General features: G+C 42.3%; 1 protein-coding gene across 1 annotated transcript in view; it reads left to right on the top strand.

Annotated features, from left to right (window-relative positions):
- Positions 1 to 12,797, top strand: part of LOC134816726 (arginine and glutamate-rich protein 1-A-like) — a 1,122,901-nt gene that overhangs the window by 682,541 nt on the left and 427,563 nt on the right. The gene's annotated exons all lie outside the window — the stretch shown is intronic.

Here is a 12,797-nt window from a genome sequence, read left to right as displayed (position 1 = left end):
AATGTAGCTGTAATCAATCAACTTTCCGATCTCAATGTGTCCCAGACGAAACTATGCAAATATTCAGCTTAATTGCTTGGCTATAATTGTATGCCTTGTACACCCCACAATCTTACTGCATAACTAGCCCCCTCCCCCCTCCCCCCCCACTGCTCTGTTGTTTATCTAACTGCATAACTAGCCCCCCCTCCCCCTCCCCCCCACTGCTCTGTTGTTTATCTTACTGCATAACTAGCCCCCCCCTCCCCCTCCCCCCCCCACTGCTCTGTTGTTTATCTTACTGCATAACTAGCCCCCCCTCCCCCCCACTGCTTTGTTGTTTATCTCACTGCATAACTAGCCCCCTCCCCCCTCCCCCCCCCCACTGCTCTGTTGTTTATCTTACTGCATAACTAGCCCCCCTCCCCCCCCCCACTGCTTTGTTGTTTATCTCACTGCATAACTAGCCCCCTCCCCCCTCCCCCCCACTGCTCTGTTGTTTATCTTACTGCATAACTAGCCCCTCCCCCCTCCCCCCCACTGCTCTGTTGTTTATCTCACTGCATAACTAGCCCCCTCCCCCCTCCCCCCCCCACTGCTCTGTTGTTTATCTTACTGCATAACTAGCCCCTCCCCCCCTCCCCCCCCCCCACTGCTCTGTTGTTTATCTTACTGCATAACTAGCCCCTCCCCCCTCCCCCCCACTGCTTTGTTGTTTATCTTACTGCATAACTAGCCCCTCCTCCCCCCTCCCCCCCACTGCTCTGTTGTTTATCTTACTGCATAACTAGCCCCCTCCCCCCTCCCCCCCCACTGCTCTGTTGTTTATCTCACTGCATAACTAGCCCCCTCCCCCCTCCCCCCCCCCACTGCTCTGTTGTTTATCTCACTGCATAACTAGCCCCCTCCCCCCTCCCCCCCCACTGCTCTGTTGTTTATCTTACTGCATAACTAGCCCCCCTCCCCCCCCCACTGCTCTGTTGTTTATCTTACTGCATAACTAGCCCCCTCCCCCCTCCCCCCCCACTGCTCTGTTGTTTATCTCACTGCATAACTAGCCCCCTCCCCCCTCCCCCCCCCACTGCTCTGTTGTTTATCTTACTGCATAACTAGCCCCCTCCCCCCCCCACTGCTCTGTTGTTTATCTTACTGCATAACTAGCCCCCTCCCCCCTCCCCCCCCCCACTGCTCTGTTGTTTATCTTACTGCATAACTAGCCCCTCCCCCCCTCCCCCCCACTGCTCTGTTGTTTATCTCACTGCATAACTAGCCCCCTCCCCCCTCCCCCCCCCCCCACTGCTCTGTTGTTTATCTTACTGCATAACTAGCCCCTCCCCCCTCCCCCCCACTGCTCTGTTGTTTATCTCACTGCATAACTAGCCCCCTCCCCCCTCCCCCCCCCCCCACTGCTCTGTTGTTTATCTTACTGCATAACTAGCCCCTCCCCCCCTCCCCCCCACTGCTTTGTTGTTTATCTTACTGCATAACTAGCCCCCTCCCCCCTCCCCCCCACTGCTCTGTTGTTTATCTTACTGCATAACTAGCCCCTCCCCCCTCCCCCCCACTGCTTTGTTGTTTATCTTACTGCATAACTAGCCCCCTCCCCCCCCTCCCCCCCCACTGCTTTGTTGTTTATCTTACTGCATAACTAGCCCCCTCCCCCCTCCCCCCCACTGCTCTGTTGTTTATCTTACTGCATAACTAGCCCCTCCCCCCTCCCCCCCACTGCTCTGTTGTTTATCTCACTGCATAACTAGCCCCCTCCCCCCTCCCCCCCCCCACTGCTCTGTTGTTTATCTTACTGCATAACTAGCCCCTCCCCCCCTCCCCCCCACTGCTTTGTTGTTTATCTTACTGCATAACTAGCCCCCTCCCCCCTCCCCCCCCACTGCTCTGTTGTTTATCTTACTGCATAACTAGCCCCTCCCCCCCTCCCCCCACTGCTCTGTTGTTTATCTCACTGCATAACTAGCCCCCTCCCCCCTCCCCCCCCCCCCACTGCTCTGTTGTTTATCTTACTGCATAACTAGCCCCTCCCCCCCTCCCCCCCACTGCTCTGTTGTTTATCTCACTGCATAACCAGCCCCCTCCCCCCTCCCCCCCCACTGCTCTGTTGTTTATCTTACTGCATAACTAGCCCCCTCCCCCCTCCCCCCCCACTGCTTTGTTGTTTATCTTACTGCATAACTAGCCCCCTCCCCCCTCCCCCCCCACACTGCTCTGTTGTTTATCTTACTGCATAACTAGCCCCCCCCCTCCCCACCAACTGCTCTGTTGTTTATCTTACTGCATAACTAGCCCCCTCCCCCCTCCCCCCCCCCACTGCTCTGTTGTTTATCTTACTGCATAACTAGCCCCCTCCCCCCTCCCCCCCACTGCTCTGTTGTTTATCTCACTGCATAACTAGCCCCCTCCCCCCTCCCCCCCCACTGCTCTGTTGTTTATCTCACTGCATAACTAGCCCCCTCCCCCCTCCCCCCCCACTGCTCTGTTGTTTATCTTACTGCATAACTAGCCCCCTCCCCCCTCCCCCCCACTGCTTTGTTGTTTATCTTACTGCATAACTAGCCCCCTCCCCCCTCCCCCCCCACACTGCTCTGTTGTTTATCTTACTGCATAACTAGCCCCCCCCCTCCCCACCAACTGCTCTGTTGTTTATCTCACTGCATAACTAGCCCCCTCCCCCCTCCCCCCCCCCCACTGCTCTGTTGTTTATCTCACTGCATAACTAGCCCCCTCCCCCCTCCCCCCCCACTGCTCTGTTGTTTATCTCACTGCATAACTAGCCCCCTCCCCCTCCCCCCCACTGCTCTGTTGTTTATCTTACTGCATAACTAGCCCCCTCCCCCCTCCCCCCCACTGCTTTGTTGTTTATCTTACTGCATAACTAGCCCCCTCCCCCCTCCCCCCCCACACTGCTCTGTTGTTTATCTTACTGCATAACTAGCCCCCCCCCCCCTCCCCACCAACTGCTCTGTTGTTTATCTCACTGCATAACTAGCCCCCTCCCCCCTCCCCCCCCCCACTGCTCTGTTGTTTATCTCACTGCATAACTAGCCCCCTCCCCCCTCCCCCCCACTGCTCTGTTGTTTATCTCACTGCATAACTAGCCCCCTCCCCCCTCCCCCCCCCACTGCTTTGTTGTTTATCTTACTGCATAACTAGCCCCCTCCCCCCTCCCCCCCACACTGCTCTGTTGTTTATCTTACTGCATAACTAGCCCCCCCCCCCTCCCCACCAACTGCTCTGTTGTTTATCTTACTGCATAACTAGCCCCCCCCCTCCCCACCAACTGCTCTGTTGTTTATCTTACTGCATAACTAGCCCCCCCTCCCCCTCCCCACCAACTGCTCTGTTGTTTATCTTACTGCATAACTAGTCCCCCCCACTGCTCTGTTGTTTCAGAACAGCTAATAATAGTTAATAAAGTGAGGCTCTAAATAGAAAACTTAAAACTAAGAACAATTACACGGAAACAAAGGCTACGTAATGTACGAGATTCAGGCGCCTACTCCAGTAGCAGGGAGGAGTTGAGTGTGCACTTCGATGTATAGAGTTTTTTGCTGCTTAATCGGGTTAAATAGGTCATTGGTAACTCAAAAAATCGAGGGCCGCATGTTGTGTCGCTAGTCCCAACCCTGTGGAGCCACGCCCATATTTCATATCAGGTGCGTATATGGGAAATATGTATCTCAGCTTCTGAAGGTCTTAGAGACTCAAACTTGAGTTTAAAATGACCGCAATGCACATGTTTATATTGGTACTATGAAGGTCATGAAAGCCCAAAATGCTCATTTTTGGAGAAAATTCAGAAAAACCAATTTTCACTTGGGCGCGAGTAAAAAAATCTACACTAGAAATTGAGTGAAAATCGAGTAAGCAGTTCAGTGTCTACAACATTTCTAAACACAGGGTCCTCTGTTAGGTCATTCTAAATCAGAATTGATAAAGTAATCAAATTCTATTAGTAGTTTTAACCCTGTGGAGCCACGCCCATATTTCATGTTATGTGCGAATATGGGAAATTTGTATCTCAGCTTCTGAAGGTCTTAGAGACTCAAAGGTGGGCTTAAAATGACCGCAATGTACATGTTTATATTGGCACTATGAGGGTCATGAAGGCCCAGAATGCTTATCTTTTGGAAAAATTCAGTAAAACCGATTTTCACTTGGGCGTGAGTAAAAATCGACTCTTAGAAGTTAAGTGAAATCGAGTATGAAGTTCAGTGTCTGCAACGTTTCTAAACACAGGGTCCTCTGTTAGGTCATTCTAAATCAGAATTGATAAAGTAATCAAATTCTATTACTAGTTTCAACCCTAGGGTGCAAAACTCCTAAATTACCCCCAGGCGCAAATATATAATGACTTTTCTATCTCGGCTTCTGAACGTTGTAGGGGCCTCTCTTTGAACTCAAACTAACTACGATGGCCACATTTATATACCAACTGTAAAGCAACATAGGGTCTATACTTTATAGTGCTTAGTTTTTAAAAACTCATTAAAAACTGTTTTAACCTTCATGCATCATAAAGTCGTAACATCAAACATGTACTTAATTATGGTATCTCGGGCTAAAAAAGTCTTATAGACATTTGCAGCACAGTAAAACGTTCAACATGAACACATTCGGATAACATTTATGGAGCAGCACATACCACCTAACTCTAATTTTGGTATAACTGCGAAAATAATCAGTTTCAGAAGCTCCTTCCAGCTATCTTAGGCTGCCTTCAGCTCCCTCTCTGGGGCTCTCTCCAGTACTGCTTGGCTATTATGACTAATCAACTTGAATCCAACCTCATGTAGCAGAATCTACTTCTAGCTACCTTCTGCTAACTCCATGTCAACTCTACCCAGCTACCACCACCAGTACGTTATAATTTTAGATCTTTCTAGCAACCTCTGATATGAGTGCTACCTCTTCCTCTATCCAGCTACTATACCACCAGATGGCAGAAACCACCAATTCCAGCTGTTTTCACCTACTTCGGCTACCTCTATTTAGCTACCACCAAGGTTCCTCCAACTTCTGCTATTTCTAGCAACCTTAGCTTAAGCTAGTGGGCTACTTCTTGCCCTGTCTAGCAACCATCAGTAACATTTTATTCTGGCGTTTAGAGGTTGCTAGAAACAGCAAATTTCCTCTTCCTTAATGAGCTGGAAATTGTTGGATGCAGCAGAGAAAGCACTCATATCAGAGGTTGCTAGAAAGATCGAAAATTATAACGTACTGGTGGTGGTAGCTGGGTAGAGTTGACATGGAGTTAGCAGAAGGTAGCTAGAAGTAGATTCTGCTACATGAGGTTCGATTCAAGTTGATTAGCCATAATAGCCAAGCAGTACTGGAGAGAACCCCAGAGAGGGAGCTGAAGGCAGCCTAAGATAGCTGGAAGGAGCTTCTGAAACTGAGTATTTTCGCAGTTATACCAAAATTAGAGTTAGGTGGTATGTGCTGCTCCATAAATGTTATCCGAATGTGTTCATGTTGAACGTTTTACTGTGCTGCAAATGTCTATAAGACTTTTTTAGCCCGAGATACCATAATTAATTACATGTTTGATGTTACTACTTTATGATGCATGAAGGTTAAAACAGTTTTTAATGAGTTTTTAAAAACTAAGCACTATAGAGTATAGACCCTACGGTTCTTTACAGTTGGTATATAAATGTGGCCATCGTAGTTAGTTTGAGCTCAAAAAGAGGCCCCTACAACGTTCAGAACTTCAGAAGCCGAGTTGAAACTACTAATAGAATTTGCGTACCTTATCAATTCTGATTCAGAATTATCTTACAAAGGATCCTGTGTTTAGAAACGTTGCAGACACTGAACTTCATACTCGATTTCACTTAACTTCTAAGAGTCGATTTTTACTCACGCCCAAGTGAAAATCGGTTTTACTGAATTTTTTCAAAAAATAAGCATTCTGGGCCTTCATGACCCTCATAGTGCCAATATAAACATGTACATTGCGGTCATTTTAAGCCCACCTTTGAGTCTCTAAGACCTTCAGAAGCTGAGATACAAATTTCCCATATTCGCACATAACATGAAATATGGGCGTGGCTCCACAGGGTTAAAACTACTAATAGAATTTGATTACTTTATCAATTCTGATTTAGAATGACCTAACAGAGGACCCTGTGTTTAGAAATGTTGTAGACACTGAACTGCTTACTCGATTTTCACTCAATTTCTAGTGTAGATTTTTTTACTCGCGCCCAAGTGAAAATTGGTTTTTCTGAATTTTTTCCAAAAATAAGCATTTTGGGCTTTCATGACCTTCATAGTACCAATATAAACATGTGCATTGCGGTCATTTTAAACTCAAGTTTGAGTCTCTAAGACCTTCAGAAGCTGAGATACATATTTCCCATATACGCACCTGATATGAAATATGGGCGTGGCTCCACAGGGTTGGGACTAGCGACACAACATGCGGCCCTCGATTTTTTGAGTTACCAATGACCTATTTAACCCGATTCAGCAGCAAAAAACTCTATACATCGAAGTGCACACTCAACTCCTCCCTGCTACTGGAGTAAATGGGTTAAGTTTGTAATCTTTTTATATTCTGTTCTTTTAGTTTTAGTTGTGACGTTATTTACCATTAATTAAAATAGCACGTAATATTTACTATCAATGAAAATAGTAGCGAAACTATGCGGTAAAAGGAAAAAGCGGTAAGAAATGCAAGCTACTGAAATTAATAATATGTAAGGGACAAGTCAGTACAAAATTATTCAAAGCAGAAATAATGTTGAAATAAGCAGGATATATCCTCGAATTATGTTTTTCATTCGAAAATAACAAACGAACTGCTTATTAATACAAGGATATAAATGTAGATTATTATTCATCTGACTTTAAAACCTTGTACGATGGCGTTTTGCATCGATGATTTGATTTGATTAAAAAACTTTATCCAGATCTGGCATAATTACATTAAATGCATACTATATAATATACTGGGTGTCCCGTAAAAAGGAGGCTAAGTGACTAGTGTTACTAACTAGTGTTACTAACTAGTGTTACTAACTAGTGTTACTAACTAGTGTTACTAACTAGTGTTACTAACTAGTGTTACTAACTAGTGTTACTAACTAGTGTTACTAACTAGTGTTACTAACTAGTGTTACTAACTAGTGTTACTAACTAGTGTTACTAACTAGTGTTACTAACTAGTGTTACTAACTAGTGTTACTAACTAGTGTTACTAACTAGTGTTACTAACTAGTGTTACTAACTAGTGTTACTAACTAGTGTTACTAACTAGTGTTACTAACTAGTGTTACTAACTAGTGTTACTAACTAGTGTTACTAACTAGTGTTACTAACTAGTGTTACTAACTAGTGTTACTAACTAGTGTTACTAACTAGTGTTACTAACTAGTGTTACTAACTAGTGTTACTAACTAGTGTTACTAACTAGTGTTACTAACTCACCTCAGCTATACAGTTATTAAAATTTACCACTTGGACACCTTTTTTTTTGGGACAGTCTGTATATTATGTATAGGTCAATTGGTCATTAATTGTTATCAATAAATTCGTAAATAGCAAAAAGAATGCATCGGCCAAATCAAAGTACTGCAAAAATACACAACAAACTAACAGTAAGCCTGCACGTGTAAAAGTATAAGGAAGAAGGACGAATAACAGGGAAGTAAGCGTGTTAGAATTAGAAGGGGTGTCATGTAATACACCTAACCATGTAGCGGCTATTGTAGCGGCTTCTGTGACAATTTCAGGCTAATTGCCCCTAAAATACTAGGTGGCAGGCTTGGACAGGCACAGAGAAGCCTTTTGAATTATGGATATTAATTATTGGCCAATATTTGACAGACTGTTACATGTATTATGCAGTGAGAATATGGATTATTGAAGGCTGGCTTTGCTGAATTAAAAACTACACAAACGACATTTGGAAGATTTAGTCAAAAGAATTGGTAAAACAAAATATAATATTGCTTTATTCGTTATCCATTGGCAAAGAATCGTTGATCATTTTTAGATAATCTAAATTAAATTTTAGCCCGACAAAATAAAAATTGGCTCACAGTCTGAACAGCGATAATGGCTGATGACATAGTGTATATATATAATACTATATAGTGTATAATATAGTGGCTGTAGTTATAAACATGATTGTTACTATTCCACACCAGACTGGTATGAATCAATTAAATAAATCAGGAAATACAGAAACACGTGAACAAATCACACATAATCACATTTTATATTTGTTTTACAAATCATACATAATACAGTCGTTGGAGTTGACTACGTCACATCTACACCATTATTCACTATAGATTCTACAGCTAGTAATAGTGTAATAGTGTAGGTTCACTTAACATGGAAATGATATAATAAGTTAACCTGAAAGGGTGTATGAATAGCTGTGTGTTTATCAGCTCATGTTTCACCGCTGCTAGATAACTTCGCTACTCGACCATTACTCAGAGCCTGTTGTAGCGCAGCTTCAAGTGAGATGTTGTGCTTTATTGAGCAAGGACGATATAATATACTATATACAGTCGTTAGTAGCTTCAAGTGAGATGTTGTGCTTTATTGAGCAAGCTCGCATCTACAGGACGATACAGTCGTTTTTGATTCATGATAGGTATTTGATAGGATTATAAAAAGTAAACAACAAGACTACGGAAAACATACGACTCACATCAACCTGGCAATATATCCATAGCTACATAGCCTGCTCAATTACTCTAGACAATTCCAGCCGTTCACGGTCTAAGGAAATTACTACAATGTATTTACATTACATAGCTGCTACAATGAAGATTGGTCAGGAACTAGTAACGGAGATTTCGTCACATTGAACAGATGACAGATAATTAGATCGTTCACTTCAACAAGTTCTGTTTAGCAACTCCTTCCAATACCACCCGTTTAAACTAGAGGTATCTGACTTTCTTGATCAGTGTTAGTATTAATGTCTTAGTGGAAGTTAATATTCATTAGCTGTTTAGGTTCTAACACCTAGAATAGCACTTAAACTAGATATTCTTGTCAACTTGCATGTTGTAATTTTACGATAGGATATCATATCATTGACCATCTGCTGCTATTGTATAGATCCGATATTAACCCTCTCGGGTATTATTTAATAACGTTCCGCCAGATGTTTTCCTACCGTCACTGGTCTTGTTTTATAAATTTATCGAGGAATTTTTCAATACAAAGCTTAAACTCTATTATTTTTTTGTATCTTTGCGGACTGCATTTATCATTTCGTTTTTGCTCTGATAGAAAAACACCAGAATCACTTGAATTCTATTAGCAGGAGAAACACAAACTGCGTGGACGATGTTATGGTTTGGAGTTTTGGGAATCACTGAATCAATAGTGGGAACAATCTTGAGCTTTTTGACACTCAGCTACTTCATTTCCAGGAAGAACTTGTCAGTGAGCACGATTCTTTACATTGGTTTCAACACCTCAGACTTACTTGTGTGTCTCATGGTGATGGCAGTGGGGGTATCAAGTCTCAAACATGATACAAATCCTCAAGGCTGGTTTGGGAGTGAGATATATTGTACTCTCTGGGGAATAGCATGGTCAATATCTATTAGAATGTCGGTTTACATAATTGGTATCATCAGTATCTCCCGAACCCTGTCCCACACGAGACCGCTACACCCTATCAATAAGGGAGTTATTGTCAACCTGTTAGTCTGGTACCTCGTTCTATTAATCGCACAAAGCTTTCTACCGTTCTTGTACAATAAAGGGTATTACTACAATGAGACAAGCATTATGTGTGTTTGGCAACTTGCCAACGTGTTTGATGTCACATCTGCAAGCTTCAAGACTGTGTATTTTGTTACTGTGGTTTTGCAGTTCATATTACCAGCTCTGCCTATAGTTACAAGTTGCTTTATCTCTGTTATCATATTGCAGAGGCAAGTTTCCGATCATTCGGACATACAGAGTCATATACGGAAGAGAAGAGCTACAGTAACAGTAATACTACTTACTTTAGCGTATGCTATTTTCTACTTTCCACTGTGTGTTGTCCTGAGTCAACATTCTCTATCTCTCTTTTGTAACTTTTGTTTTAAAACTGTATCATCAAATCACATATTGGAGCAATTCTTTTCTACACATTTCTTTGCACTCAATGCAATAACTAATGCTATAATATATTTTTCTAGAATTGAAGATATGAGGCTTTTCATTTTGAAATGGAAAAATGAGGTAATGCATGTGATTTCATTCATACGAGATAAATTATTATTTTCCTTAGCAACATGACATTCAGAGACAGTGTAGAAATGTTACACTGATGTAAATGTTTGCTGCCTTTTAAATAATATGTGTTCTTTTCCAAATTGTGCTAAAGCTTCATTTTGCCAAATAGGCATTTTTAAAAACCGTGTTTTGATGACTGTTTGTGGTACTTCTGAAACTGACACCAAAAGAAAGTAGCAGATCCTCTGAGAGAGAGTAGCAGTCCTTAGAAAATTGTTTTTCCCTCATCCTATACATCAGATTAAGACTTGTAATAAATCAGTTAGGTATTAGTAAACTTGTGTGTGTGTGTGTAATGATGTGACCGGAGAATGAACTGATCCATCCTCTAGGTGCTATTGTTATGTGAGGTGCAAGCGACAATACTTGTTCGAGCTTGTCAACCTTTATTATCCCACAGTGGTTTCTTTCTCCAAATTTGTAACCTCCCAGTCAGTGGCATAACATTGCCTTTTGGCGCCGACCCGCTGAAAAAGCGCCCCACTGTTCATGTTGGTGCCCCTCCCCCTTTTGGCGCCCCTCCCTAAAATTGGACAAATTAGATTGTCCCACATTCAAAGGACAATTTGGGGCCTCCTTAAGATGGCCCCACTCCCCCCACCCCCTGCACAGCGGGGTCCTGCGTTACGCCACTGAGCCAGATCCCAAACAGATCCAAGTGGGAACACTTGGTACAGTCAAACCGCTATGTCTTTTGTCTTTTCTCAAAAAAAATTGTCTTTTCTCTATATACCAGTGATCTAGGAGAAAAGGAAAAGAGTACGGTGTAGAAAAAAACCCAGTATTGAGAGGTTCATGTGATCCCCATCCCCAGTATCTGTAACCAGTCATGCCTCTCAAGTCATATTGTTTCCATTTCAGCCACGCTCATACATGTATCAAATAATATCAGAGGAGTCCGATCTAGTAGATGCAAGACACCACAGTTTAGTTACCAAATACCGCTTGAGTGGACACTGAGACACAAGCTTTAGCTGTCAGATTGTAAATCACTATTATGGATGGATAATGGATGGATAATTTTAGTAATCACAGTCACTGCCTCAAAGAGAACTTGAGGGTTCAGATTTGATTGAGAGTAATCGTACGTGCACGCTACCCGCCAAAATGTTGCAGTAGTGAGGAGCTGCAGCACGCTTTTACCATATAATACGTTTCGTGCAGTACAAGAACAGTTGCATAGCTTGTACATGTTAATATCGTTCTTCGAGCTTTAATTCATTATTCATGTTAGGACAGCCCGAAACAGTCAAAATGATCCTTGTGCTTACCGAACCTGCTTTAGGCATCCAGTAGAGATCGGTATAGCCTTATTTTGATTGAGTTGCAGGATGAGTTTACAAAGTCAGGTTGATTCTATTGGTTATTTGATTTGATGTATTCCTCGAATGAGTGTTAGTAGAACATGAGAAATAATAATAATAATAATTCTATTATCTGTGTGACTGCATCAAAATAATTTAAGGAGAGTTCTCTTAAGACAATAGGGATAAATAATAGGACCTACTAAAATCAAAACAAAATGCAGCCACGTAAATTGTTGTTAAGCTTTCTCTTCTTAATCTCCTACAATTAACTAGAGAGGTACCATCTTTGGCGAGTATTAGGAACTAAGACCATTGTAAATACTGTGATTTAAATTTCCAAGGCATGTGAACTAAGTGGATCGAGAGTACTCGCCTTGGAAGTGTTGAGAATTGAGTGAATCAGTGGCTTAATAGGACATTATTTGAGAGAAGCAACCCATAGACCAGCTTCCATTACATAGACCAGCAATACCAGCATTACAATGAAACAAGAAATTTCAATGAAACAAGAAATTTAATTTTTAGCACATTTTACAGAATAAAGAGATGTAAAACAATTTATAAAAATAAAATGCTCATTTGGTGTATGATTTTTTGTCCTTGACTGTTAGTTTGATTTTGAAGGGACAGGTAACTAACGTGGCAGGGAATGTGCGTGCCTGAAAGCTTTTGCACACACCAAAACGCTAGTTCAGTTGAGTTGGGTAAAAGCTGGGTAAAACATCAGGCATTCACATGAGTAACCTTACTTGAACTGACCAATACTTCACGCTCATGATAGAACGATCAAAAGTCTTGCTTCCTGCTATAACAGGTTTGATAACCAAATAAACCGTTGAACACAACAGTATGATATATTAAGGGGGGTTCATCCTGATTTTTTTGTGAAACTTGGTTTCGAGATAGCAGTTGACCAACAAACTAGGACCGGTGACCACACTTTTGAGGTGGTCCTGGACTCTACTTCTGTACTAGTAGTAGTGGTCCCCTGAACTCGTATATGAATTTTCATAAAGATTGGACAGAAAATGACTGAGTTATGAGCCAAAAACCATATGACCATATTTGGGCATACGCACCAAATTTGATCGATTTTGGTCCATAAATTAGTCAAATATCAATATTTTTGAATGAAACCAACTTTATATGGAAGGTAAGCCTATACTACACATTCTCTATGATTATCAGCTCAGTATCTACCGAACTGTGGATTCTATGTTCAAATAATCTGTAATC

The sequence above is a fragment of the Bolinopsis microptera genome, chromosome 6 (assembly GCF_026151205.1).
Source record: "Bolinopsis microptera isolate Bmic1 chromosome 6, MBARI_Bmic_1.0, whole genome shotgun sequence".
Lineage (NCBI taxonomy): Eukaryota > Metazoa > Ctenophora > Tentaculata > Lobata > Bolinopsidae > Bolinopsis > Bolinopsis microptera.
Note: the sequence above shows the minus strand (reverse complement) of the source record. Positions and strands in the feature narration are given on the sequence as shown.